Below are 24,727 nucleotides of genomic sequence, written 5' to 3' on the forward strand. Positions count from 1 at the left end.
ATTTCTTTATATTGATATAAGTAATGACTCTAGAGAAAAAACATGCTAAGTTGCACGGTTACATCTCTGATTGTTCATGGTAAAATGAGAAACATCACATGCACTACAGGGGTTAGTAGGAGACTAGGAGTTACTAGATATTTCTATCTATTATTGTAATGCTCAAAGTTTTTCCATATGTAAAGACATGTCAGGCTCCAGGAAGCATGTGTTTGGTTTGGGACCATGCGGGTTGGGTTGGAGCTAACCCAGTTTTCTGGGTTGGAATGAACCCAGTTCTTGTTTGGTTGCAGGGATAGGTTGGACCCAGTTTTTTGTTTGATTAGTGGGATAAAGTGGGTTGGAGTGGTTCCATCTCTTGTTTGGTTTGAGGATGCGGGTTTGACAATGAATATGCTCACCTTCTTGGTGAGATTACCACACACACTAGCTGCCATACCAATTCATCAATAATATAGGACATCAACTTGCTACTGCTCACATTCTAGCACAGTTATTTTCTTGTGGAAAATTACCCTTAATTTAAATACCTGCTACTGCTTAATTTAAAAAATAATATAGTACCATCAACTCAGGGGCTTCTTAACAAGATTTGATGCTTATTTTCTTTCTGGTTATAAATACATAGGATATAAATCATCTGAAAAGAAGAAAGATATTCTAAAGGAGGGATGAAAATAACAGCATATACCAAGTTCAAGCCTTACATACATACACCAAGTTCATCAATCTTGACCAACGTTAATCAAGTTCAAGCCTTACTTACATATACCAAGTTCAAGGCAATACAACATCAGTCACCAATTTGAAGCTTACATAATATAAATTCAGGGCTTAGACACTAATTTAGGATCAAGTTCTAACAAAAGAAACATCCTACTCATCGAAATCACCCTTACATTCCAGGGAACTTCTCAGCGATGAACATTGTGACCCAATTTAACTTGTGCTCGAATGGCAAGTTATAGAAAGCTTTGCCAATGTGAGGATTGCTCACCAAATGAGCATAGTAGAAAGATATGTGTGCTGAATTAAAACCAAGAAGTTGGGTCAAGACGTCAAATAGGTCAGGTGGCAGCGGCAGGATTCTCACCTACACTTTTGAAAGCGGCAACGAGCCCATCCTCCTCCATTTTAGCTATCTTGGACTTCTTACTTGGTCTACTAGCAGAAGATGTTGCCCCTTGAGTGGTATGCCCATCACTTGGACCATGACAAGTAACCCCATCCCCCTCTTCTTAACTTTCACCCTCATTATCCTCTCGACCTAGAGGTGCACTTGAGTCTTTTGCAAAGTTTCTAGTAGCCATGGTATTGCCAAATATTGCCTTCATCTCTCTATAGTTCAAGAGGGGCTTGTTCAAGTACTCAGCATCAGACTTGTGATCCTAGACATGGTGGAAAAATATGTTAATATAATCTAACACTGGTGAATGAATCAACAACTAAGCAAACGACAGTAAGTTTACATGGACATGGCCATTGTAGTGCTCCTCATCTAGTGTAATCATGCAGTTTTCTTCATCAAAGAGGGTACCACTCAACTTCTTCAATCTACTTATCTTTGCATACCTTTTCTGCCATATTTTCAAATGATTCTTGACTTGCTCATTAGTGATCCTTGTGGTGAACTTCTCATTGATAGCCCTAGCACAACCATTGAAAAGGTGTTTCTTAAATCCCTTTGATGTCTTCAAACAAGCAGCCACCAAATCATTTAGGTGTGAGAGCATTAAAGCAGACATTGCTGATGTCCACGTAGCATGCCCACTAGTCCCACCACACCCTTTAGCTACCTCCTCCATTGTTGTGCCACACAAAAACACAGGGGTGCATCTAAGGGGTGGCAGAGGGAATCAGGGGCGTGGTGGCAGAACTCAGGGGTGGCGGCGGAGGGGGTCAGGGGTGCGGTGGCGGACGTCAGGGGTGCGGTGGCGGACGTCAGGGGTGCGGTGGCGGTCAAGGGCGGGGGAGGATCTGAGGGGTGGCGGAGGGTAGGGATGTGTCGAATTTCAGGGGCGGCGGCAGCGAGATCCACCCGGGAGAAGGTGCGGCCGGGGGAGAAGGGCGGTGGATGGGGGCTGCGGCAGCGGAGGCTAGGGGAGGCAACAATGGAGGGAGGTGGCGGATGGAGGCGGCGGTGATGGTAGGGGAGGTGGCGGATGGGGGCGGCGGTGATGGTAGGGGAGGTGGCGGATGGGGGCGGCGGCGGAGGAGGTCAAGGGCGGTGGTAGGGGAGCCGGCGCTGCTCCTAGCGTCGGGGTCGGGGGTGAGAAGGACGAGCGGTGAGAGTAGACGCGTGAGGAGAACTGGGTCGAAATGATCCGTCCGTTTTGGAGGAATCACTCGGACCCAGTGTCGGTGTTTTAGACCGGTGACCCGCGTAGGGGGTACCCTAGGTGGTCTTTTGTGCGGTAAGGATCATCGAGAATCAAGGAATCAATGGTGACGCAAGAAACATGATTTAGACATGTTCAGGCCGCTGGATCACGTAATACCCTACGTCCTGTGTGTTGGTTTGTATTGATGAACTGGAGTTGTTGTTGAGGGGGCTTCCTTCCCGCCCTTATATACACGGGAGGGCAGGGTTATAAGTCTGAGTCCTAGTCGAGTACCATTACAGAGTTCTACTTGGTAAGGCCCGAGTAGTCTTCCATAAACATACTTGACTAGACCGAGTGGGATACGCCTATCCCTTATCCTGATCATATCCGAGTACGCCCCTTAGTGGGACGTCCAAGGTCTACTCATGGACCTGGGGTGCATGCCCGACAAGCCCCCGAGTACTTTATAGTCGTGCGCCACAGTCTTGGGCACTGCGGGCGCTATCCGACTAGTTTGTCATAGAGGTTGCGGACTGAAGTGCCCGAGTACTGCCGTGTGGCTGGAAGGTACTCTTCTCGTTCCTTCGAGTACTGCTCGCAATATTCCCAAAAGTCGTGATTGTTGAAGTTTGACCCTAGGTCTGTGATAATCTTGTTGGGAAAACTGTAGCGGTGTACGATTTCATCTAAGAAGTTGAGGACCCGGTCTGCCTTAGGGCAAGTGACTGGTTTGACCTCGATCCACTTGGTGAATTTGTCGATTGCCATGAGTACTCGGTTGAATCCTCCTGGCGCAGTTGGTAACGGCCCTATCATGTCGAGCCTCCAGCAGGCAAACGGCCTTATTGGAGGTATTGTGACTAGCTTGTAGGCCGGTACATGTTGCTGTTTTGTAAAGAATTGACAACCTTTGCATTTCTGAACTAGTTGTTTAGCGTCGGCCAAAGCCATTGGCCATTAGAAGCCTGCTCTGAAAGCCTTGCCAACTATTGTTCACAAAGAGGCATGGTTGCCACAAATTCCTTTGTGAATTGCGTTTAAGTTTCTTGACCGTCTTCTCTGGTAACGCACTTTATGAGTACCCCAGATGATGCACCTTTCCTGTAGAGCTTGTCTCCGACTAGTTCGTAATTTTTTACTCACCAGGAGATTTGCTCAGCCTTATTTTTGTCAGATGGTAACTGGTGATCTTTGATGTAGTCGATGAAGGGTATCCTCTAGTCGACTTCTATCATCATGACTTCTCGAGAGACGTCAGCAGCCAGGACTGCTGGCGGTGTGACTTGGTCAGATATGGACAGCTTGCGCAGTTCATGTATGAAAATTCCTGCTGGAACCTCTGCACGAGTTGAGCCCATTTTAGATAAGACGTCGGCGGCAACGTTGTTGTCGCGGACGATGTGATGTAATTCCAAGCCTGAGAACTTGTTTTCTAGTTTACGGACTTCTTTGCAGTAAGCGTCCATGTTGTCCTTGTTCCGATCCCACTCGTCATTGACCTGGTTTATAATGACTAGAGAGTCGCCGTACACCAGTAGTCGTTTGATGCCGAGGGAGATTGCAAGACGAAGGCCGTGGAGTAGTGCTTTGTACTCGGCTTCATTATTAGATGCTTCCCAGAATATTTGCAGCATGTACTTGAGCTGGTCTCCCCTGGGGAAGATGAGTAATACGCCTATGCCGGCCCCTTCGAGTTTGAGGAATCCGTCAAAGTACATTACCCAGTGTTCTGGCCGTTCGACTGGTGTTGGCACTTGAGTTTCAGTCCATTCAGCTATGAAGTCGACCAAAGCTTGGGATTTGATAGCTATCCTTGGGTTGAAGTCCAAGGTGAGAGCTCCGAGTTCAACTGCCCATTTGGAGATTCTACCCGTGGCATCTCTGTTGTGGAGGATTTCGCCGAGCGGGAAGTCAGAGATGACTGTGATGTTGTGCTCTTGGAAGTAATGGTGCAGTTTCAGGGAGGTGAGAAAAATTGCGCATAAGAGTTTTTGTATCAGTAAATACCGAGTTTTGGAGTCCGAGAGTACTTCACTGACGAAGTAGACAGGTCGTTGGACCTTGAAAATGTGGCCCGGTTCAGACCGTTCGACTACTATTGCCGTATTGACGACATGAGTAGTAGCTGAGATGTAAAGGAGCAAGTCTTCATCTGGAGAAGGAGCGGTGACTACAGGAGGCTTTGATAGAAAGTCTTTCAGTTGTGTTAGTGCCCTGTCTGCCTCTTCCGTCCATTTGAACTTGTCCTGGCATTTGAGAAGCTTGAAGAAGGGTAGTCCCCGTTCTCCAAGTCTCGAGATGAACCGGTTTAGAGCGGCCATGCAGCCTGTGAGTTTCTGCACATCCTTAATGCTAGCTGATGCCTGCATGTTTGTGATGGCAGATATTTTTTCCGGGTTGGCCTCAATGCTGCGATGGCTAATGATGAACCCGAGTAATTTGCCGGAAGGTACTCCAAAGACACACTTAGTAGGATTAAGTTTCCATCGAAAAGCGCGTAGACTATAGAAAGTTTCCTCCAAGTCCGCAATGAGTTCCTCCCGGTTTCTTGTTTTGATGACTACGTCATCGACATAAGCTTCAACATTGCGGTGAAGTTGCTTTTCGAAGCACATCTGTATGGCCCTTTGATAAGTTGCCCCTGCATTTTTTAGTCCGAAGGACATTGTTTTGTAGCTGAAAGCTCCGAAAGGTGTGATGAACGCTATTTTGGCTTGATCTTCTTCTTTGAGACTTATCCACTTGATCGATCCTGGGTAGCCCGAAAGGGTCTTTTGGGTAGTGTTTGTTGAGGTCGGTATAGTCAACACACATTCTCCACTTGTTGTTTTTCTTACGAACGAGCACGGGGTTGGCAAGCCAGTCAGGGTGAAAGACTTCTTTGATGAACCCTGCCGCGAGTAGCTTGGCTAACTCTTTTTTGATTGCTTCTCGTCTGTCTTAAGCGAACCGACGTAGTCGTTGCCATTTTGGAGTAGCTTTGGGATCGACATTGAGAGAATGCTCAATCAGCTCCCTGGGCACACCTGGCATGTCAGCCGGTTTCCAAGCGAAGATATCATGGTTAGCCCAAAGGAAGCTGATGAGTGCGGATTCCTATTTAGGATCTAACCCTGTTCCGATCAAGGCTGTCTTGGAAGGGTCGCCCGTCTGGAGGTCAACTGATTTGAAGTCTTGCTCACTGGTGGGTTTCACCTTTGTGGACCCCAACTTGTTTTCCGGGATCTCTAGTTCGGTTGGATGGAGCTTCTTTGAAGTTGTGAAGACTTGTTGCATGAGACTAGGTGCTTGAGTAGTCGCAGCAATTTCCATGGCTTCAGTGTCGCATTCGTAGGATCGCCATAGATCTTCTCGCAGCATGAGTTCTCCCTTAGGGCCTGGCATTTTAAGTACCAGGTAAACATAATGTGGTATGGCCATGAACTTGGCGAGTGCTGGCCTTCCGAGTATGGCATGGTAAGATGTCTCGAAGTCGGCAACTTCAAATCTGATATACTCGGTACGGTAATGCTCCTTAGTTCCAAAGGTAACCAGAAGGACAACTTGTCCTAGTGGTATAGCTGCATTTCCAGGCATGATGCCGTAGAAAGGTGAATCTGTTGAAGTAAGAATTTCAGTAACGTCGAGGCACATCTTCCTCAATGTCTTGGCGAAAATAACGTTGAGTCCGCTTTCGCCGTCGATGAGTACTTTGGTTAACTTTGAGCCTGCCACAACCGGATGAGTACTACGGGGAAACGGCCTGGTTCTGAGAACTTAGTCCATTGGTCTTTTCTGCTGAAAGAAATAGGCACTTCTGACCATTTTAACGGTGTTGGATCCGTTGGTTCGATGGCCATGATCTCCCTGAGTACGAGTTTGTTGGCTCGCTTGGATGCGGTGCCTGGGATACCGCCAAAGATGACGTTGACAGTTTTTGAGGCGGTCTGGAAGTCACCTTCTTCGTCTTCGTCGTTGTGGACTTTGTTCTTGCCCTTATCTTTTTTCTTGTACTCTTCAGGAGGTGGTGGTGCAGGTAAGTCTTGCATGACTCGGTGCATGCTGTAGCAGTCTATTGCCGAGTGCTTGCTAGTCGGGTGCCATGGGCACTGCTTTTTGAGTAGTTCGGTGAAAGTTGGCCCTTCATCATTTTTACGGGGTCCCTTTTTCCCAGAGTTGGTCATGGCGGCAACGGTGTTGTCGGGCTTCCTTTTGCGGTTGTGATTACTCGAATAGTTGTTGCGAGTATCATTGTTTCGAGTTCTATCTTGGTCATTGTTGTTGTCGCATCCACGATTACGGTGGGAGCCGAACCATTCTCGCTCTTTGTCTTCTTCATCTGCCCACTGCTGCACCATGACTTTGAGGTCTTTGACATTAGCTGGTCGTCGGCGACCGAAGTCTTGGTATGTTCGTCGATCATAGAGTCCATTCTGGAAGCACTCGATGACGTCTATTTCTGAGATGTCAACTATGGTAGCCTTCTTTTTGAAAAAGCGTCACAAATAGTCATGTAAGGTCTCGCCTTCCTTTTGCTTGATTTGTCTTATGTCAATCTTGTTGCCTGGTCTAGCCATGGAGCCGACGAAGTTGTTGGTGAAAGCCTTTGTCAAATCTGCCAAGGAGTCAATGGACTTGGGTTTGAGCGACTCAAGCCAGGTCAGTGGTGCGGGTTCCATGTATATGGGGAAGTGGATAACTTTGGTGTTGTTATTGCCCCCGGCTGCTTGGACGGCTAGCGAGTAGCATCATAGCCATTGAATTGGGTCTTGTTTGCCATCATACTTAGTGATTCCAGTTGGCTTGAACTTCTCGGGTAATTTTGTTTTCATTACCCGGTTCGTGAAAGCAGGAAAGTGGTTGTAGTTGTCGACTTCTCACTCACGCCGACTATTGAGGATTTCTCGCAGATCACTAAAGTTGGACGCTTCATGGTTCTTCCGAGTGGGACGAATACTTTTAACCAAGTAGGTGCAGCTGACCTCGCCAACATCCTTATGGCGAGCTGGGGCCTTGTGCTTGCTTGGACCTGGGCTGTGTTGCCGAGGTTGGTTAACTTCATTGCCGTTTCTTGGGGCATTGTTGTTGTCTGCAGCTCCCCTGCTACCTTCTTGGTGAGCTGTGATGCGAGGAACAGATGGAATTGGTGATTCTTTGTCAAGTAACTTGTAAGCTTGCTCTGCGAGTTGTGCGATCAGTCCGTTACCGCGCTGCACGAGTTGAGTTGTGGCTTCATTGTCCCTATCCTGAGGCATCAACATTGTTAAAAGGTTGATTGAGGCGATAGCCGCGAGTGGAGTATTGTGCTCTTGAGCCTGAACTGCGTTGAAAGCCCTTTCAAGATTTGTAATGGGAATATTTGTGGCCATCGACTGCCGTCGCTCGGCTCGAGTAGCGTTGCACGTCCTTCTTTGGTTTCGTTGCTCGGAGGTTTCATTGCGAGGAGCGTCAGCTGTAGACTCATCTTCGGAGATGTTGTCGAGTTTTGCTAATCGCCTAGGGGTTCTGTTCTGGCTAGTACTTGGGTTGTTATTCTGAGTAATAACAAGTATCTCCCTGTCCGGGTAGTAGCTTCTGGAGCTTGATGTTGCAATCTCTATGGAGGTTTCCTCACGGTTGGAAGTGAGTGGAACGCCTTCTTGATATGGGAGGTTGTCTATATGGGCGACAAGGCACGAGTTGTAGTCACGGTCAAGAAGAGATGGTCATAATCCTGGCCAATGGACGAATCTGCCTTGTGATGTTGAAGTTATTACCAATCCTTGGGCTAGACCAGATAATGGTATCTCTGGCGAATAAGACGAGTCGGAGTCGATGTCTTCATCGTGCCCGAGTTCAAGTTGGGCTCGAGTAAGAAAGCCTTGGTGGACCTTGGTTGCGTTGCGGAGTCCGTGCGGGAACTGCTTTGAAATCAAAACCGACTTGGGCACTAGCTGGGATCGACTAGTCCGAAGCGAAGTCGCATCCGATGCATAGTCGAACTCGAACTCGTCGATTTTGAAACCTTGGTTTTTTCCGATCAGATCTTCTGATTTCTTCTCCTGAGCGCTGATGATCTGGCGCCGGAACAAACCCGAGCCATCGGTGACGCAAAGCCAGGATCCGAAAATGAAGGTGGCGCCAGCTTCGATGAAGAAAATGGGCCTCATGATGACCTTTGCCATTGAGTTCGTGCTGAGAAACTTGACGAGTCCCCCTACCTGGCACGCCAGCTGTCGGTGTTTTAGACCGGCAACCCGCCTAGGGGGTACCCTAGGTGGTCTTTTGTGCGGTAAGGATCGTCGAGAATCAAGGAATCAATGGTGACGCAAGGAACACGATTTAGACAGGTTCGGGCCGCTAGATCACGTAATACCCTATGTCCTGTGTGTTGGTTTGTATTGATGAACTGGAGTTGTTGTTGAGGGGGGTCCCTGCCCACCCTTATATACACGGGAGGGCAGGGTTACAAGTCTGAGTCCTAGTCGGGTACTATTACAGAGTTCTACTCGGTAAGGCCCGAGTAGTCTTCCATAAACATACTTGACTAGTCCGAGTGGGATACGCCTATCCCTTGTCCTGATCATATCCGAGTACACCCCTTAGTGGGCCGTCCAAGGTCTACAAGTGGGTCTGGGGTGCATGCCCGACACCCAGATCTAATGGGAATATTCCTATGTGGGTTGAACCCAACCCAATTCTCTTTTGAACCAAACGTGGGATGAAGGGGGTCCGACCCGTTCCGACCCCCTCTGACCCAGTAACCAAACACACGGTTAACAGAACTATAGGAACCATCACCACAGAATATTGAACACTGAACCAAGCAACTCTAGCTGAAACAAACACTTGGCTCATGCATGCAGGTCATGATTGTCATATTTTCTTGGCAAAATTTGCTACGGGACACTGAAAGTGACCCCTCTTTGCTAGCGGACATGCAAAATGGAGCAGTTTGCTGGTGGACACTCTCGTTGTTGTCAAATATGCTCCTGGACACCACGGCCAATAAAATATTCTTTTCTTGCTTCTAAGGAGAGAGAACAGCGGGGAAATGTCCTTTTTGCCCCTGGTTCCTTCTTCTTCCCCTGATGCCAGATCGCAGGCACACCGGCCACGTGCGGGCGACGCTGCCTGAGGCCCCGCCGGAGCCAGGTGCACCGCACAAAGTCCACTCACCCCCCGCTCCCAATCCATGCCCTGCGCCGTCAGCCCCACCGCCTGCTCGGCCTTGCCGCGGTCTTCGCTGCCGCCTTTGTTATCATGGCGAGTGCACGCCACCGCCCATCGCTCAAGTTGAAGGCGAAGACGGCGACCTTCCGTTGGCACCAGGCCGTCCAGAACACGGTGAAGGGCGGTGTTGCGTCGCTCTTCGCTGATGGTCATCCTCCTCAGCCGGGCGGGAACATGACACGGTACCCCCACCATTACCAATCCTCGCAGCAGGAGCAGCATCCCTTCCCCTCCCCGTTTCGTTTCCTCCACCCGCCGTCCGTACCAATCCAGTCAACCACTGTACCCAATGGTGTCGTCAGCGTTCAGGTCCACCACGCGTCACGACCTCCATTACAACCACCACCTCCCACTCCGACCTGCGCCCGTGCCCACGCCATTCCTACTCCCGCAGCTTCAGCGCCACCCGCAGCCACGGCAGCCTCCTCCTGCACCCGAACCAACCCGCTCTTCGACCCGCCGCGGCATCCCGATCTCTGCTGCAGCAGCAACCGGCAGGGTCTTCTACTAGCGCCCGGCCGGTGCGGGGATGCGCCAGGTAGGTCTGCTACTATGTGGCGCCCGGTGGGCTCGCGTGGGGGTGGTACTGGTGGGCCAGGTGGGGCGGCCTGGGCATTGGCGCCGCCATCGCCGACCGCCCCGTCAAGGTGTCCCCGTATGGGCTCCTCTTCCACAGCGCCATCGGTTTCACCCCACACGGCGCCGCATGTGGCCGACATGCCCTCGGCTTGGCATCAAGGGAAGAAGAAGGAACCAGGGGCAAAAAGGACATTTCCCCACTGTTCTCTCTCCTCAAAAGCAAGAAATGAATATTTTATTGGTCGCGGTGTCCAGGAGCAAATTTGACAACAACGAGAGTGTCCACCAGCAAACTGCTCCATTTTGCACGTCCGCTAGCAAAGAGGGGTCACTTTCAGTGTCCCGTAGCAAATTTTGCCTATTTTCTTTGTGAGCATTTGTCCTAAAATTATCACTGAAAAATAATATCAGCAATAGATAGCATTACTTGATATCAGCTTGTGACAGAACCTGAATGGAAACGCAACAATTGTAACTGGTACATAGCTACTCCATTGATTTATATACTTATGGCATTTTTGGAAGCAATAGCACAAAGAAATATTTCTACCTTTTCCACTTCAGCATCCCAATTCAAACAGGCCTTCTGCAGATTTAATTTCATTTAATATCTAGGCACAGTTGCTTGGAAACCAAGATTTCAATGTATTAGAATCCTACTCCCTCCGTTCCAAATTATAGGTCGTTTTGGGTTTTTTATATTCATAGACTTTGTTATACACTTAGATATACCCTATGTCTAGATGCATAATAATATCTGTGTGTCTAGAAAAGCCGAAACGATCTATAATTTGGAACGGAAGGAGTAGCAAGTATTCTTATTTAATATTCTTATTTGTACTCCTAGCAAATCATACAGCGTTAGACTGCAGTGCAGACCATAAACAGGGTAGCAAGCAAAGGGGCTATGTCCATCACAACATAATCTGCATCTTTGTTTCTTTATACCACAGCATCTAATTCCCAAGTGCGCGTAGCAGAAAACTGAGCACCTGAGCTGGAGCACAACCGGAACCATGCATATAGACAAACGGAAAATCAATGCTGAGAAAGAGATGGAGCACTGAGCACCTGCTACGGCGCTGATGTCAAGCAAGGCTCAGCGGGATTAGGGTGGGGATCAGTGGCCGGAGTCGAGCAGGACTGGAGGGCACCACTGGATCTGGATGGAGAGCACTTGCGCGTCAAAAACCCTAGGTTAGGAACCAAATCGATTTGGGGAAAATTAGAGAGATGAAGAGTTAAACAGGAGAAGGGGCAAAAGACAGGGTAGGAGGTGGTACCCGGCCTTTTGAGGTCGCGGGACCGTGCGGATTAACCCGCCAGTGTCCATGTCGGCAGTGGATCGGAGGATCAGCCAATTGCTACGATGCGCCGCGGATGAAGAGGTCCGGCCTCCACCAGCAATGTCTCCTGACTCCTGCTCTACTGCCGTTCTAACCTCCGCATGCTTCATCGCCAGGGGGCAAAGGGTCATCCTTGTGCTGGACGCAGGCTGGTGGCAGCCCCGGGTCTTGCTCCTCCATGGAGCGACAGGCGGCTCACGCTCTCCTATTGCCCTATACCTCCGACAGCTATTGGCTGATGCAGCCGACAGCAGCAGTGCAGGGGCGCCCGAGCCTGGCAGCGGGCACCCTCCCATGCCTAGGTGATCACAGCCCGATGGTTGCGGCTCGCTGTAGCACCGAGTGCTTCAGGGGCGGGCGGGCGGGCGGTGTGCGTGCGAGAGGGGGGAGGGGGTGACTATACGAAGTCGAGTAGATAGGGTTTCGGGGGAGGCGGCCGTGTTTTTGACTGCGTTGTCCATACTCTTGAGATACTTCTACTTTATTTATCTTTAATATTAGCGTACAAATGATTTCATAAATATTGGTTAGGTCATTTTTGTGGCGGAACTGTCCAACTTAAACTAGTTTAAATGCGCCTAATTGCTACCGACGCAGCACTTATCCGAAACGCTTTTAAAACAGAATAAGTCCGGTCGTCCGTCGAGTGTCCCTAGGACTCCTCGAAAGGTCCACGTCGTGTCTCATAGCCATACATCAGGATTGTATCCACGATGGAATAACATCAACAAATATTACATTTTTACATACATATACGAGGTACGAGTTAATACAAGACATAGTTTGAAGCAAACTTAATAGTGCAGTGTTAGACAGAGTTCTAGGACTTAAAACATAAACGGTTCGGATGGAGATGAGCATTATGAGACTTCTTCTAAGGGTATTGTGAGACTAGTAACAATACCCTAGGATTTCGGGGCTTCCTCCTCGGTGGACTTCTGTTGTGCTTCTGAAAATAGCCACAAGGGATAACCCTGAGTACGAGGTACTCAGCAAGTGTTACCCGACTAACCATTATAGTAGTTTTTCTTGGAAGTACATGATAGCTTTTTCGGTGTACTTGGCTGATACATTTTTGCCAAAAAGCTTACTACAAGTGAGACCTTAATTTTATCTTTTATTTGGGTTAAGTCGTTACCTAACTATTCTAGGTGATGATAAAAGATTAATTGCGAACAACAAGGTATTAAGTCATACACCAATCAGTATCAGAAAGATATGACATTCATGAATTTATGCTACGATGCTCAACAGTGATCAAGTGCATTCATAACCGAGAATTGCGGCGATCCGGATCATGTTACATCCTGCAGGAGAGTACCCTGATCACTAGCTATATACGACTGTCCAGGTCGTACGTAACGACTTTTCGATTAGCAAAACCAATAATTGGGAATAAGACTACCCGGACCCAGGGACGCACCCCCACATGGGACCCCACGTCTGGACCGATCACCATGTGAGTTTTAGGCTACGCCCCTACCAATCTCCAGCACGTCAAGCGCGGGTACGAAGTATTCCCGATCAGAGGGTTTACTAACCTACTGGGCTTTACTGGTCCCATACCCAGTAAGTGATCAGATGCTTTTCACTTGATCAAAGGTTAAGACAACGAATCGGGCCTTAACCAGATTAAACTAGCAGACAGAACTACATCCTTAACTTCTGTCTGCTTCTTAACTTCCAAGTCATCTTTCCATAATTAACATGTATGACTCAAAATTTTTCCTTAAGGTTGGTAAACCAAGCATTTAAGCAACTAAGCAATTCTAGACTTGGGTTATTTACTAAAGGTTTGAACAAGTGGCAAAGATGTCCTTAAAATAAGGTATGATAATGCACAAAAATGGATTTCAAGCAACTCCTAGACTTAGTGCATACATATAGCAAATAACCAATAAGGGACACATGAAATATTGACTCCAAAATAATAGGCATAATGCACCGGGGCTTGCCTTGTTCGCTAAAAAAGTTAGCACTGTCCGAAGGGTTGGCCTCGCAAGGGACCAATTCAAAGACTTCCTCAAATTCCGGAGATCCTTCTGAATATTCCGAGAAATCTCCTTCTGGTGCTTCGGTGTCTATAACACAACATATGCAGGGGTTAGGTATGCAAATTTTTGAATATAAGACTATACAACTTTCCTTCATGGTAGAGTTGCAAGCCAACAAGGACTATACAATTTATCATGATAAAGTTGCTAGCCAACACACAAAAACCCGAATAGATTAGCCAACAATTTTATTTCCTTAACCAACCTTACTTAGGGCCTTTTCTTTTATTTTTAGAAAATGTTATAATTATTTTCTAGCTTTAAAACCTAATTTCCTATGAATTAATACTAATTTGTGATTATGAAAATGTTATCCCATATTTTATGCATTTAATAAAGATTAAGTATTTATTTAAATACCTTTAAAAGAAAGGCATTAAATAAATACCCAAATTTTTATTATTTTTCTAGGGTATAAAAATTTTAATGCATAAAGGAAAATAAAATAAGCCTAACAATATTGGTTTCACTAATTTTGGACACTCCTAGAAATTTCTGTGATTTAAAAGGTGAAATTCGGATTTAAACTAATTATTCTATAAAGGAAATCTAATTTTTCCCGAAAAACACCCCCGGCAACTTTTCTCACGCGACCCTACTCTACCCCCTCTCTCTTATGCTGGGCCCGTGGCGCGGACCCACCCTTACTCCTATTCATCCTACCCGCCGGCCTGCTTCTCCCCGGTCGGGCCTTCCTGGGCCGATTCTTCTCTCCACCACCTTCTCTTTATACCAGTGACGGCCCAACGGCCCACTAACTCTTCCTCCCTCTTCTTCCCCAAGGTCGACCTGCTGGACTCCTGGGCCCCCGGCCTTTTCCTCCAACGGCAAACCGCACCCACACATGGGCCGTCAAGCCCGCGGCCCAACCGACACCTCTGCTCGGCCTGCCTTCTTTACTCCCCCGCCTCCTCTGACATGCGGGCCCGCTGACGCCGGCATCTTCTTCCTCCTCCCGCCAAAACAGACACGACAGGGGGCGGTGCGGCTCGCCGGCCGACGCCCTGCAGGTGACGGGGCTAGGCTGGGGAAGCATCCCCATGCCCTAGCGCACCCGTGCGCGGTGACAGCTTCCCGGGAGACGGCCGGAGCTACTCCCTCCACAGCGGCGGGCGGCGGCGCCTACGGCCGGTCGTGGTTAAGCACGACGACGGCGCAACCTACCCCAACAACTACGGCTATAGCTTCCTAGCACCCCGAGGACTCGCCTACGACTACCCACACGGACAGAGAGGAGCGGCAAGAGGGTGCTCACCGTGTGCAAAAGGTATGGCGACGACGGACAGAAACAACGGCGGCGTAGGGTATTCCGGCAAGGATGTTGGACAACGACTTGACTGGGGTGTAGCTGGGGTATTTGTGGAGGAGTGGACGAGAGGAATCGACGGGAGCTGTGGTGTGGTGGGAGAATTTTGCTTGGCGGCGGCGGTTTGACAGAGTGAGCAGCGGCGGTGAAAAAGAACGGCGGTAAAAGGGGCGGCGCGGGAGCGGTAGATATACGAACGATTTACCGCACACACGGGCGACACCATGGTCTACTCGTAGGCTTGCGTGGTGAGGAGGTGGCGTAGCTGCCGCGCTAGCGGGCGACCGAGAACGCCGGCGGCGACACGTCGAGCGTAGCTCTGTCATCCCCCCCTTTTCTTGTTTTTCTAACGCCCGAACTTCAGAGCTCAATCACGGTCGAAAGTGCATCCGACGGCCCACAAGTGTCTTAACCAAAGTTGTAGATAATCTTGAGCTTTTCAATTCATATATAAACCTTTGCCCGAGATAAGCATCCAAAAGTTTTCAATTTTGAATTTTTCTCTGGCAAATATCTGAACCCTTCTGTTCTTCCATTCAGTTCGTCAGTCAGTTGATGTGGCCATTTACCCGACTTGGTGAATCATTTCAGTGGTCCAAATCCTTTTCTTTTGATCCAACTTCCTCCAAATTGTGTTCTACAGCATCCAAGGATTCCATTTTGCCCATAATCACTTATACCCTTTGCACTCCATTTTTCTGAATTCAGCTCCAAAGATAGCTAGTTGTCACGGTTTCAAACTTAGGCATAATTTTCAGTTCAGCAGTCAAGCTGACTGTGGTAAAGTGCTAACTTTGAGCTTCCATTTGAAATGGTTCCCTCTACTGTTCCTGATCAACAACACCTGAAGATACTTGTCCAAGGTCCATACTTTAATATGGTATAGTTGTTTCGATCCACTTATTTGAAAAAATCAACAGAATTCAATTTCGAAAAATGAACTCTGTGCTGTTTTTTTGAAACTGCTGTTGTCGGACAGGGAACAGTAACTTTGATTTTCAATTTCTTTCTTTGATTTTCTTGAGGTATTTAGGACCAAATCTTGTCCCAAATCTTGATCTTTAAGTTCGAATTCAAAATTCAAATTTGCATATTTTTGCCGAATTTTTCTGAATTTCGAATTCAAAATTCAAATTTCTGTCAAATTTCACCCGAATTTGATTTTTAGCCAATTTCTTCTCCCTTTCTTCATGAATTGCTTCCATTTCTTCAAAGCTACTTTGATGACTAAAAATGGCAGGTATTACAATTTTTGTATCAGAGAAAGACCAAGGCCAAGGGCCTAGGCCCATCGGTCTATGGAGCCCAGGCCAATCGACCTAGGGTCCCATGGAGCCCATTCATGCTTATTTTCGGTGAGGACTAATCCAAGATACTTAGGAGCTATGTTTCACAAGATATGGCAAGTTAAAAGGATCTTGATTTCGCCTAGAGGGGCTGAATAGCGTACGCTGAAATTGTCGCACTTAAAACAAGTTTATTAGTGACTTCCGGTATTTCCGAAGATGTTTTCGGAAATTCCGCAACTTAAAGAATTTCCGCAGAAATCTCCGGATATCTCCAGAGCTAGGAGAGTAAGCACTTTTATAGCAGAATAAAAGTCTCTCTGCTAGAAACCGGAACCTCCGATTTTGACTCGGCAAGAGAGGACCCCCAAAATTATGTGATGAATCTGAGCACCATATCAAACCAAACTTGAAGTGTATGCTCAGACGATGATTCTCAATAGGCTCACAAAGTTCCTGCACTTCATAAACACAAACACCCGAGTAGATCAACCAAATTCACAAGTTTAACTATGAATGCAAATGTAAGCAAAAGAGTTGTTTCACCGAAGTTCAGATTCACCACTATGAATCCTGCATTTCCGTTGAGGAGCCCATTAGAATAAAAGTCTATCTCAACTCTCTTCCAATGAGCCGGATCTCTTTTAACTACTTTCCTCATCTCCACTAGATGATCTTTTTCCTTGCGGAGGCAAGATCACAACCTTCACAGACTTGCCCTCTGCTCACCACACCTTCGCGAGCTAGCCAGCGATGCCTAGCTGTCTAGGAGGCACACCTCCAAGAGTAACAAATGCTTCACTTGAAACTTGACATGGCAAACCAGTGCTCAAGGAACTTAGTGCCCTTCTAATGCTCATGAATGGCTCCTCTCTACTACCCAACTCACAAGATCTAGCAAGGATCACACAACCTCACAAAGAGGGGTTGGGGAGACCTATATTGGCTTTAGTTCAGCTTAGGACAGGTAGGAAATACACAAGCAACCTCAGAAGCAGCAGCTGCAACTGGGGAGGGTATGGTGGTATAAATACACCATCCCTAAAAAACTAGCTGTTAGAGTGTCAGACCAAAACTAGAACTTCCGGTTCTCAAAACCGGAGCCTCCGATTTTTCAAACCTTATAGCCGTTAGAGACACGTGGCACCCAAAACCGAAACCTCCGGTTCCCAAAACCGATCCCTTCTGATTTTGCCACTGCCAAACTAGTTAGAGTGTGTACGTGTGGCTTTTATGTCTCTCGTCCCTCACATAGGATACTTGAGCACTAAGACTTTATCAAATGATCATGTGATGCATCCCTCGTGATAATACGGCATATCTATACTCAGGATCAAACATGATTACAATATTCATGCACTTGAGCTTCATCATCATGAACCATGCTATACTTGATCAATATATCCACTTGAGGGCTGCATCCAATTTTGTCTCTTCGGTTTGAGCACTTCAACCTTGAGCTAGTGACTTTGATCAATATACAATACATATGAATGAAACCCAATTAAGGATCACAAGTCACCCCTTCATATGACTCAATAACCATTTGATGCATCCCATTGCTATACTTGGTAAGGCTTGATTTGATACTTCGAAATTCTCTAAGCACTAGTCACTTCACCCTAGAAAAGCTCATGGTTCAAGCTACCACTTGACCAAACTTTGCTTAGTACCTCGTTGCTAATTCCTTGCTTAATTTCTTCATCCAATCACTGCCACATTGAGTCTATCTTTGTTTTGTCATTAAGAATGAAAATCACTTGATATCATATCTTCCTTTGACTTTAATGTCCCAATCATTGCTAACAAGCTTCTCATTTTATTTAGAGACCGAAGAATATCCCAACAACATCATGTCTCTATCTTCACTTTAACTTGCTTGTCATATATTACACATACACATAATGAAATCACACAATATTCCTTATTATGACATTTATCTTCAATTCAAGAAATCTTTCAATATGAGACTATCACAAGCCTCAACTCATCTATAACACCATTGCTTGTTTTCCATGCTTAGATGAGCTATATATGCCATATATCACACTTGTTCTTTACCCCATATGAGCCTTTTAATACAATCTTTCCCACAAAGAACATTCATTAATAACTTTACACCTGCTCATATGCTTACTAAGTTTATTAGACCTTTAATCTAGTTGTCATTCTACCCACCAAAACCCACTAGGGGCCTAGATGCTCTTTCACAAGTTGACTTTGGGATCAAGATGGAAACAAGCAGCGTTTTGGAAAGTTATCAGGATCCAACCTTATCCTGAGGCCATCGTCGAGCTAGGCCCACATGCAAGCAAAAATAAGGTTCCAGAACATCGACGAAGAATTGGAGACGAAGTTGGACACGAGGGGGTAAAAGGAAGGACCAGGCCGATTGGCCTGGATCCCCCCTCCCCCAAGCCGATCGACCTAGGCCTTTTTGATGACAACCTCTCTAGACTGTAAATACCCCGATTTTCTATCGGGCACGGGCATTAGAGTTCAAATCGAAGCAGAAGGAGCCAAGGAACTGGAGGGACAACCATCTATAGAGAGCTGAGGGCCGTGTAGTTATCCGAAGGCTAGGTTAGTGTAACACCTGGTGTTTCAATAATCAAAGGTGACTAAGAAAAGTTAAAGGTGAATTAGGGAGAAAAGGGGAAGAAATTGAATAAAAGTCAAATTCAAGTCAAATTTGACCAAAATTTGAATTTTTGAATCTAAATTCAGAAAAATTTGGCAAAAATATGAAATGGAGGCTTGAGAGTGTTTAGAACTTCAGGGATCAAGATTGGAGACTAAACCTAGTCCTAAACATCTCAAGAAAGGCAATTGACAAATCAAATCAAGAAAGTACTATTCACTGTCCGAAAATAGACTTTCAGAAAAACAGCGCAAGTACCCATTTTGGAAAGTGATTTCTGCCAAATTTCCCAAATAATTGGGTAAAAATAACTATATAGCAATAAAGTATGAACTTTGTACAAGTATAATAGGGTGTTGTTGATCAAGAATAGTGAAGGGATCAAATTTAAATGGAGGCTAAAAGTCAGCACTTTGCCATTTTCGGCCTAGCTGCTGAAACTATCATTTTGTCCAAGTCTGAAAACAGCAGCAAGTGCCTGTGTTTGGAGCAAGATTTAGAGAAATGTGGTACAAGAAGTATAGGTGTTTATGAGCAAAATGGAATCCCTGATGGTTGTAGAGCATGAATGGTTAGTAGTTGGACTAAGAGAAAGAAGTTTGGGCCACTGAAAATGATTCAAAAGATGGGTAAATGGCCATGCATAGGGTCTGACGAACTGAATCGGATGTTCAAAGGAATTCAGTTACCTGAGAGAAAAATTCAAAATTGACAACTTTTGGATGTTTATCTTGGGTAGAAGTTTAAATATAAATCAAAGGGCTTGAGTTTATCTCCAACTTTGCTTAAGAGGTTTGTGGACCGTCGGATTCAAAATCAACCATGGTTGAGGTCTGAACTTCGGGTGACAGAAAAGCAAAGGAGGGGGCGACAGAAGCAGAGCAGGGACGTGTCACCGCCGGCACCTTCGATCATCCGCCAGCTCAACGCCTAAAGCCACCTCTCCACCACGCAAGCCTAGCACTAGGCCACGGTGTCGCCCATGCGCGCGGTAAGACCTTCGAATAACTACCGCTCCCGCCGCCGCTTCTTACCGCCCTGCTTTTTACCGCCGCCTGTAACTCTCTGTCAAGCCGCCGCCGCCGATCAAAATTCCACCACCACAATGCCTCCCCCGTTGATTCCTCTCACCCACACCTCTGCTAATACCTCACCCACAACGTGTCAACTTGTTGTCCAGCTTCTTCGCCGGCGAGCCCTTGACCGCCGCCGTTTCCGTCCGCCACCGCCGAACCTCCTGCTCAAGGTGAGCTTTACTATGCCGTTGTTTCCTTTCCTTGTGGTCAGCCGTAGATAAGCTCTTGGGGTACTAGGAATCTGTAGGGGTAGTTGGAGAGGTGAGTTGAGCCATCGTCGTGCTTGGCCACGGCCGGCCGTCAGTTCCGCCGCCCGCCACCGTGGAGAGGGTAGCTCCGTCCACCTCCCAAGGAGCTGCCACTGTGCACGGGTGCGCTATGACATGGAGATGCTTTCCCAGCCCGGTCCCGTCGCCGGTGGGGCGCTGGCCAGCGAGCCGTGCCGCCCCTGCCGCGCTCAGTTTTGGGCGCGAGAAGGAAGAAGACGCTGGCGTCGGCGGGCCCGCTTGTCAGAAGGAGAAAGGGGGAAAATAGAAGGGCTGACCGGGGCGTAGCGGAAGCGTGGTGGGCCGAAGTCCAGCAGGCCCAGGTGCCGATGCGAGGCTGTCGGGCCGTTTTGGAAGGCCGAGTACCGTGGGAAAAGGAAAGGAAAGGGAGTTGGGCCGTTGGGCCGGCGTCGGAATAGGAAAGGAGGAGGAGAAAGAAGAATCGGCCCAGTAGGCCCATCAGTAGGGGGAATGGCTGGCGGGTAAAAGGAATAGGAGAAGGAAGTGGACCCGAGCCGTGGGGCCCAGCGCGAGGGAGAGAGGGTAGAAAGGAGGCGAGTGAGAAAAGTCGGGCCAGGGGTTTTGGGATAAAATTTAGATTTTCTTTTGTTAGAATAACAGATTAAATTCGTATATCACCTTTTAAATCACAGAAATGTCTAGGAGTGTCCAAAATTAGTGAAACCAATTTTGTTAGGATTGTTTTATTTTCCTTTATGCATTAAAATTCTTATACCTTAGGAAAAATAATAAAAATTTAGGTATTTGTTTAAATGCCTTTTCATTAAGGTATTTAAATAAATACTTAACCTTTATTAAATGCATAAAATATGGAGTAATGTTTTCCTATTCACAAATTATTATTAACCCATAGGGAATTAGGTTTTGAGACTAGAAAATAAGTATAATGTTTTCTAAAAATACAAGAAAAAGGCTAAGGTAGGGTTAGTAAAGGAAATAAAAATGGTGGGTTAATCTTTTCGGGTTTTTATGTGTTGGCTTGCAACTTTATCATGATAAATTGTGTAGTCACTTGTTGGCTTGCAACTTTATCATGAAGGAAAGTTGTATAGTCTTGTATTCAAAAAGTTGCATCACTAACCCATGCATATGCTATATCGTAGACACCGAAGCACCTGAAGAGGATTTCTTGGAATTATCAGAAGGATCTTCGGAGTTTGAAGAGATCGTTGAGTTGATCCCCTGCGAAGCCAATCCGTCGGACAGTGCTAACATTTTTATAGAACAAGGCAAGCCCCGGTGCATTTATACCTATCTACTTTGGAATTATCATTTCATGTGTCCAATTATTGGTTATTTTCTATATGAATGCATTAAGTCTAAGAGTTGATTGAGACCCATTCTTGTGCATAATCATACCTTCTTTTAAGGACATCTTTGCCACTTGTTCAAACAATTAGTAAGTAACCCAAGTTTAGAAATGCTTAGTTGCTTAAAGTAACTTGATTACCAAACCTTAAGGTGAAATGTTGAGTCATACATGCTAATTATGGAAAGGTAGTTTGGAAGTTGAAAGGTAGGCAGAAGCTAGAGATGTTAGTTCTATCTGCTAGTTTAATCTGGTTAAGGCCCGATCGTTGTCTTAACCTTTGATCAAGTGAATGACACCTGGTTACTTACTGGGTGTGGGACCAGTAAAGCCCGGTAGGTTAGTAGACTCTCTGATCGGGAATATTTCGTACCTGTACTTGATGTGCTAGAGATTGGCAGGGGCGTAGCCTAAAACTCACATGGAGATCAGGCCAGACATGGGGTCCCATGTGGGGTGCGTCCCTAGGTTCGGGTAGTCTTATTCCCAATCCTTGGGTTTGCTAATCGAAAGGTCATTACGTACGACCCGGACAGTCGTACATAACTGGTAATCGGGGTGCTCTCCTGCAGGATGTAAATTGATCCGGATCGCCGCAATTCTCGGTTATGAATGCACTTGATCACTGTTGAGCATCGTAGTATAATCTCATGAATACAATATCTCTCTGAAGTTAATGTGTTGTATGACTTAATTTCTCACTGCTTGCAAAAGTCTCTTTTGTCATCATTTAGATTGGTGAGGTAATAACTTAATTGGGTTAAAAGATAAAGCTAAGGTCTCACTTCTAGTAAGCTCTTTCGGCAAAAATGAGTCAGCCAGTACACTAAACAGCTATCATGTATTCTAGAAAAACTATTATATTAGTTAGTCGGGTAAGCCTTGCTGAGTACCCCGTACTCAGGCTTATCCCTTGTGGCTGTTTCAGAAGCACCGTAGGAGTCCGCAGAGGAGGAAGCCCCGAAAAACTAGGGTATTGTTACGAGTCTCGCAATACCCTCAGAAGAAAACTTAAATGTTCATCACTCACCTGGACCAGTTTATGTTTTAAACTCCTAGAATTCTCTCTGACCTACATTATTAAGTTTATTTCAAACTATGTTCTGTAATAATTCGTACCTCTTGTATGTATGTAAAAATGTAATGTTTGTTGATGCTTTCCCATCATGGAAGCGATCCTGGTGTATGGCTATGACACATGACATGGATCCTTCGAGGAGTCCTAGGGACACTCGACGGACTACCGGACTTATACTGTTTTAAGTGTGTTTCGAATAATTGTTGTCCCGACAACGATTAGGCGTATTTAAACCAGTTTAAGTTGGGTGGTTCCACCACAGTTAGGCTACGCTCTAGCCAACATGATCACCCTACGAGGAAGATCCACGCCAGAGTTCTGGAGCTAGGATTCACAAGTCATGGGTATGGCCTCGGTGGAGATTTTGTGATGAACAATCATTCATGTTGAAGTAATAGATGAGTTCCAATTCAATAGCAATCCATATGCCTTCTTTTATGATTTCTCCTATTATGAGTTTGTTTATTTCAATCTATGAACATTGTAGATTGCATAGGATATTCCTGTAGTCATGGTGACTAGAATTGCATGCCTGATCTATCATAACAGCTAGACATGTGCTTTATGTTCATGCCCGATTGCTTGCGCTGATAGGTAGGATTGCGATAGGATCTAATACTGTGTAAGGTGGGGGTTTTTGGGAGTCAGACCGAGGTGGTGGTTTAAAGATGCTTTGAATGAGAACCATGTGTTTGCTTGCCATCTAGCTAGAACTACAACACATGCATAGTCTAGGCTTTGCTCTAGATGAGTTACCTCTTGTTCATATCTGCTCATGCTTCCTATCTACTCATATCTATTCATCTGTATTCACAACCATCTTACAATCAGAATCATGTTTCCTAATTCTTAGTTAGTCTAGATCCTGTGACCTTGTTTTCACGGATTGATAAACCTTGGGAAAATACTCTAAGGGAAAAGCTACAATTGATCCGTGCGCTTGTGGTTCAAATTGGCGCGCTAACGGCTGTCAACATGTTGGCACGCCATTGGCTACCCAATTAGGATCGAACGGCCAGCGCCACATGACAGCCGGAAGGGAATTTTGGACCTGTGGATGTATGTGGGCTATTTTTCCATAGTTTGCTTACCGCTATAGTGACGAGGACATAACCTGGATGGATACAACCACATTAGTAACTTTTGATTCACAGGTAAAATAATTCTTTACCATGATTGTATTTGATACATTTGATGAATCGATGTTGCACCATGATGTGTGTTCGTTGTCAATTTCAGAAATACATACATGGATCAAAAATAGTGTTAAACACACATGGAAGGCATGGAGGACCAAAGAAGTAGATTGGGGGCCAAGTCCAAGTATTCCCAACGTCCTCCACTAGGCCACCACGTCACTTTTGGCCGAAGGAAAGAAAGAGATCCAATCCAACACGTTTTGGTGCTGGATTCGGACTGCAGCTCTGGCCCAACTTGCAACGGCCGTCATGACCTCATCTGGACTCTGTTTTAAATGTTCAAGTACTCCTTGGAATCCTTATGAAGTCTATTTTCATATGGATCTAGACTCATGTCCATATCTATTCTGAGGCGGCCGCAATAACCGAAACACTACCAAGAGGTTTTCTCTCCAAAGGTGTTGCGTCGCCTTATTTTGGCCCAATGGGCTGTGTATCATGTTGGGTCCATTAGGGACATGTCCTAAGGTTGGAGCACGACCCCAACACCCCCCTAGTCGTCCTCCTAGGTATTAATAAGGATTAGAGCCGCCACGAACAGATTGGGTTTTGTTTAGATCAAGTTTAGCTCTCGCTACTTGCCTGTAAGCACGCGTGCTGGATCAGCTGCCCGTCTTGCTGTCTTCGGAACCCCACCTTATTGGGATTGAGTTGGAAACCTTCATCTTCATCTAGTAAATTCAGTACTTGTTATACTTGTTCTTGCTAGTTCTTCGATTGCTTGCAGGACGAGTGCCCTAGTGGCCGGGTGACGCGCTCCACAAGATCGCGACAGCCATTGGAGGTGGTGTATCGGTTGCTAAGGCGTAGCTTGGAAGGCTGTAGTTGGGCCGTGAACGTCATCTCCATCCACCAATCGAATTATCCACGCTTCTCTCATCGAAAGATCGGGAATCAACCCTAGCGGGTTCATATCAGTTGGAAATCAGAGCAAGATTTATCGGTGAGAGACTTCTAGTTCTTTGCTGTTTTTAATTTCCTATAGTCCAGAAAAGGCCAAAAAATTAGTAGCTTAGTTCTCCATAATCCCAAAAAACCCTTTGAGCCTTTT

At 46.4% G+C, this 24,727-nt stretch overlaps 1 pseudogene; it reads right to left on the reverse strand.

The window, feature by feature from the left end:
- Window positions 1-895: 895 nt before the first annotated feature.
- LOC140223418 (uncharacterized) lies at window positions 896-1,805 on the reverse strand (annotated as a pseudogene).
- Between the last annotated feature and the right edge of the window lie 22,922 nt (window positions 1,806-24,727).

The sequence above is a fragment of the Setaria viridis genome, chromosome 7, assembly GCF_005286985.2.
Source record: "Setaria viridis chromosome 7, Setaria_viridis_v4.0, whole genome shotgun sequence".
Lineage (NCBI taxonomy): Eukaryota > Viridiplantae > Streptophyta > Magnoliopsida > Poales > Poaceae > Setaria > Setaria viridis.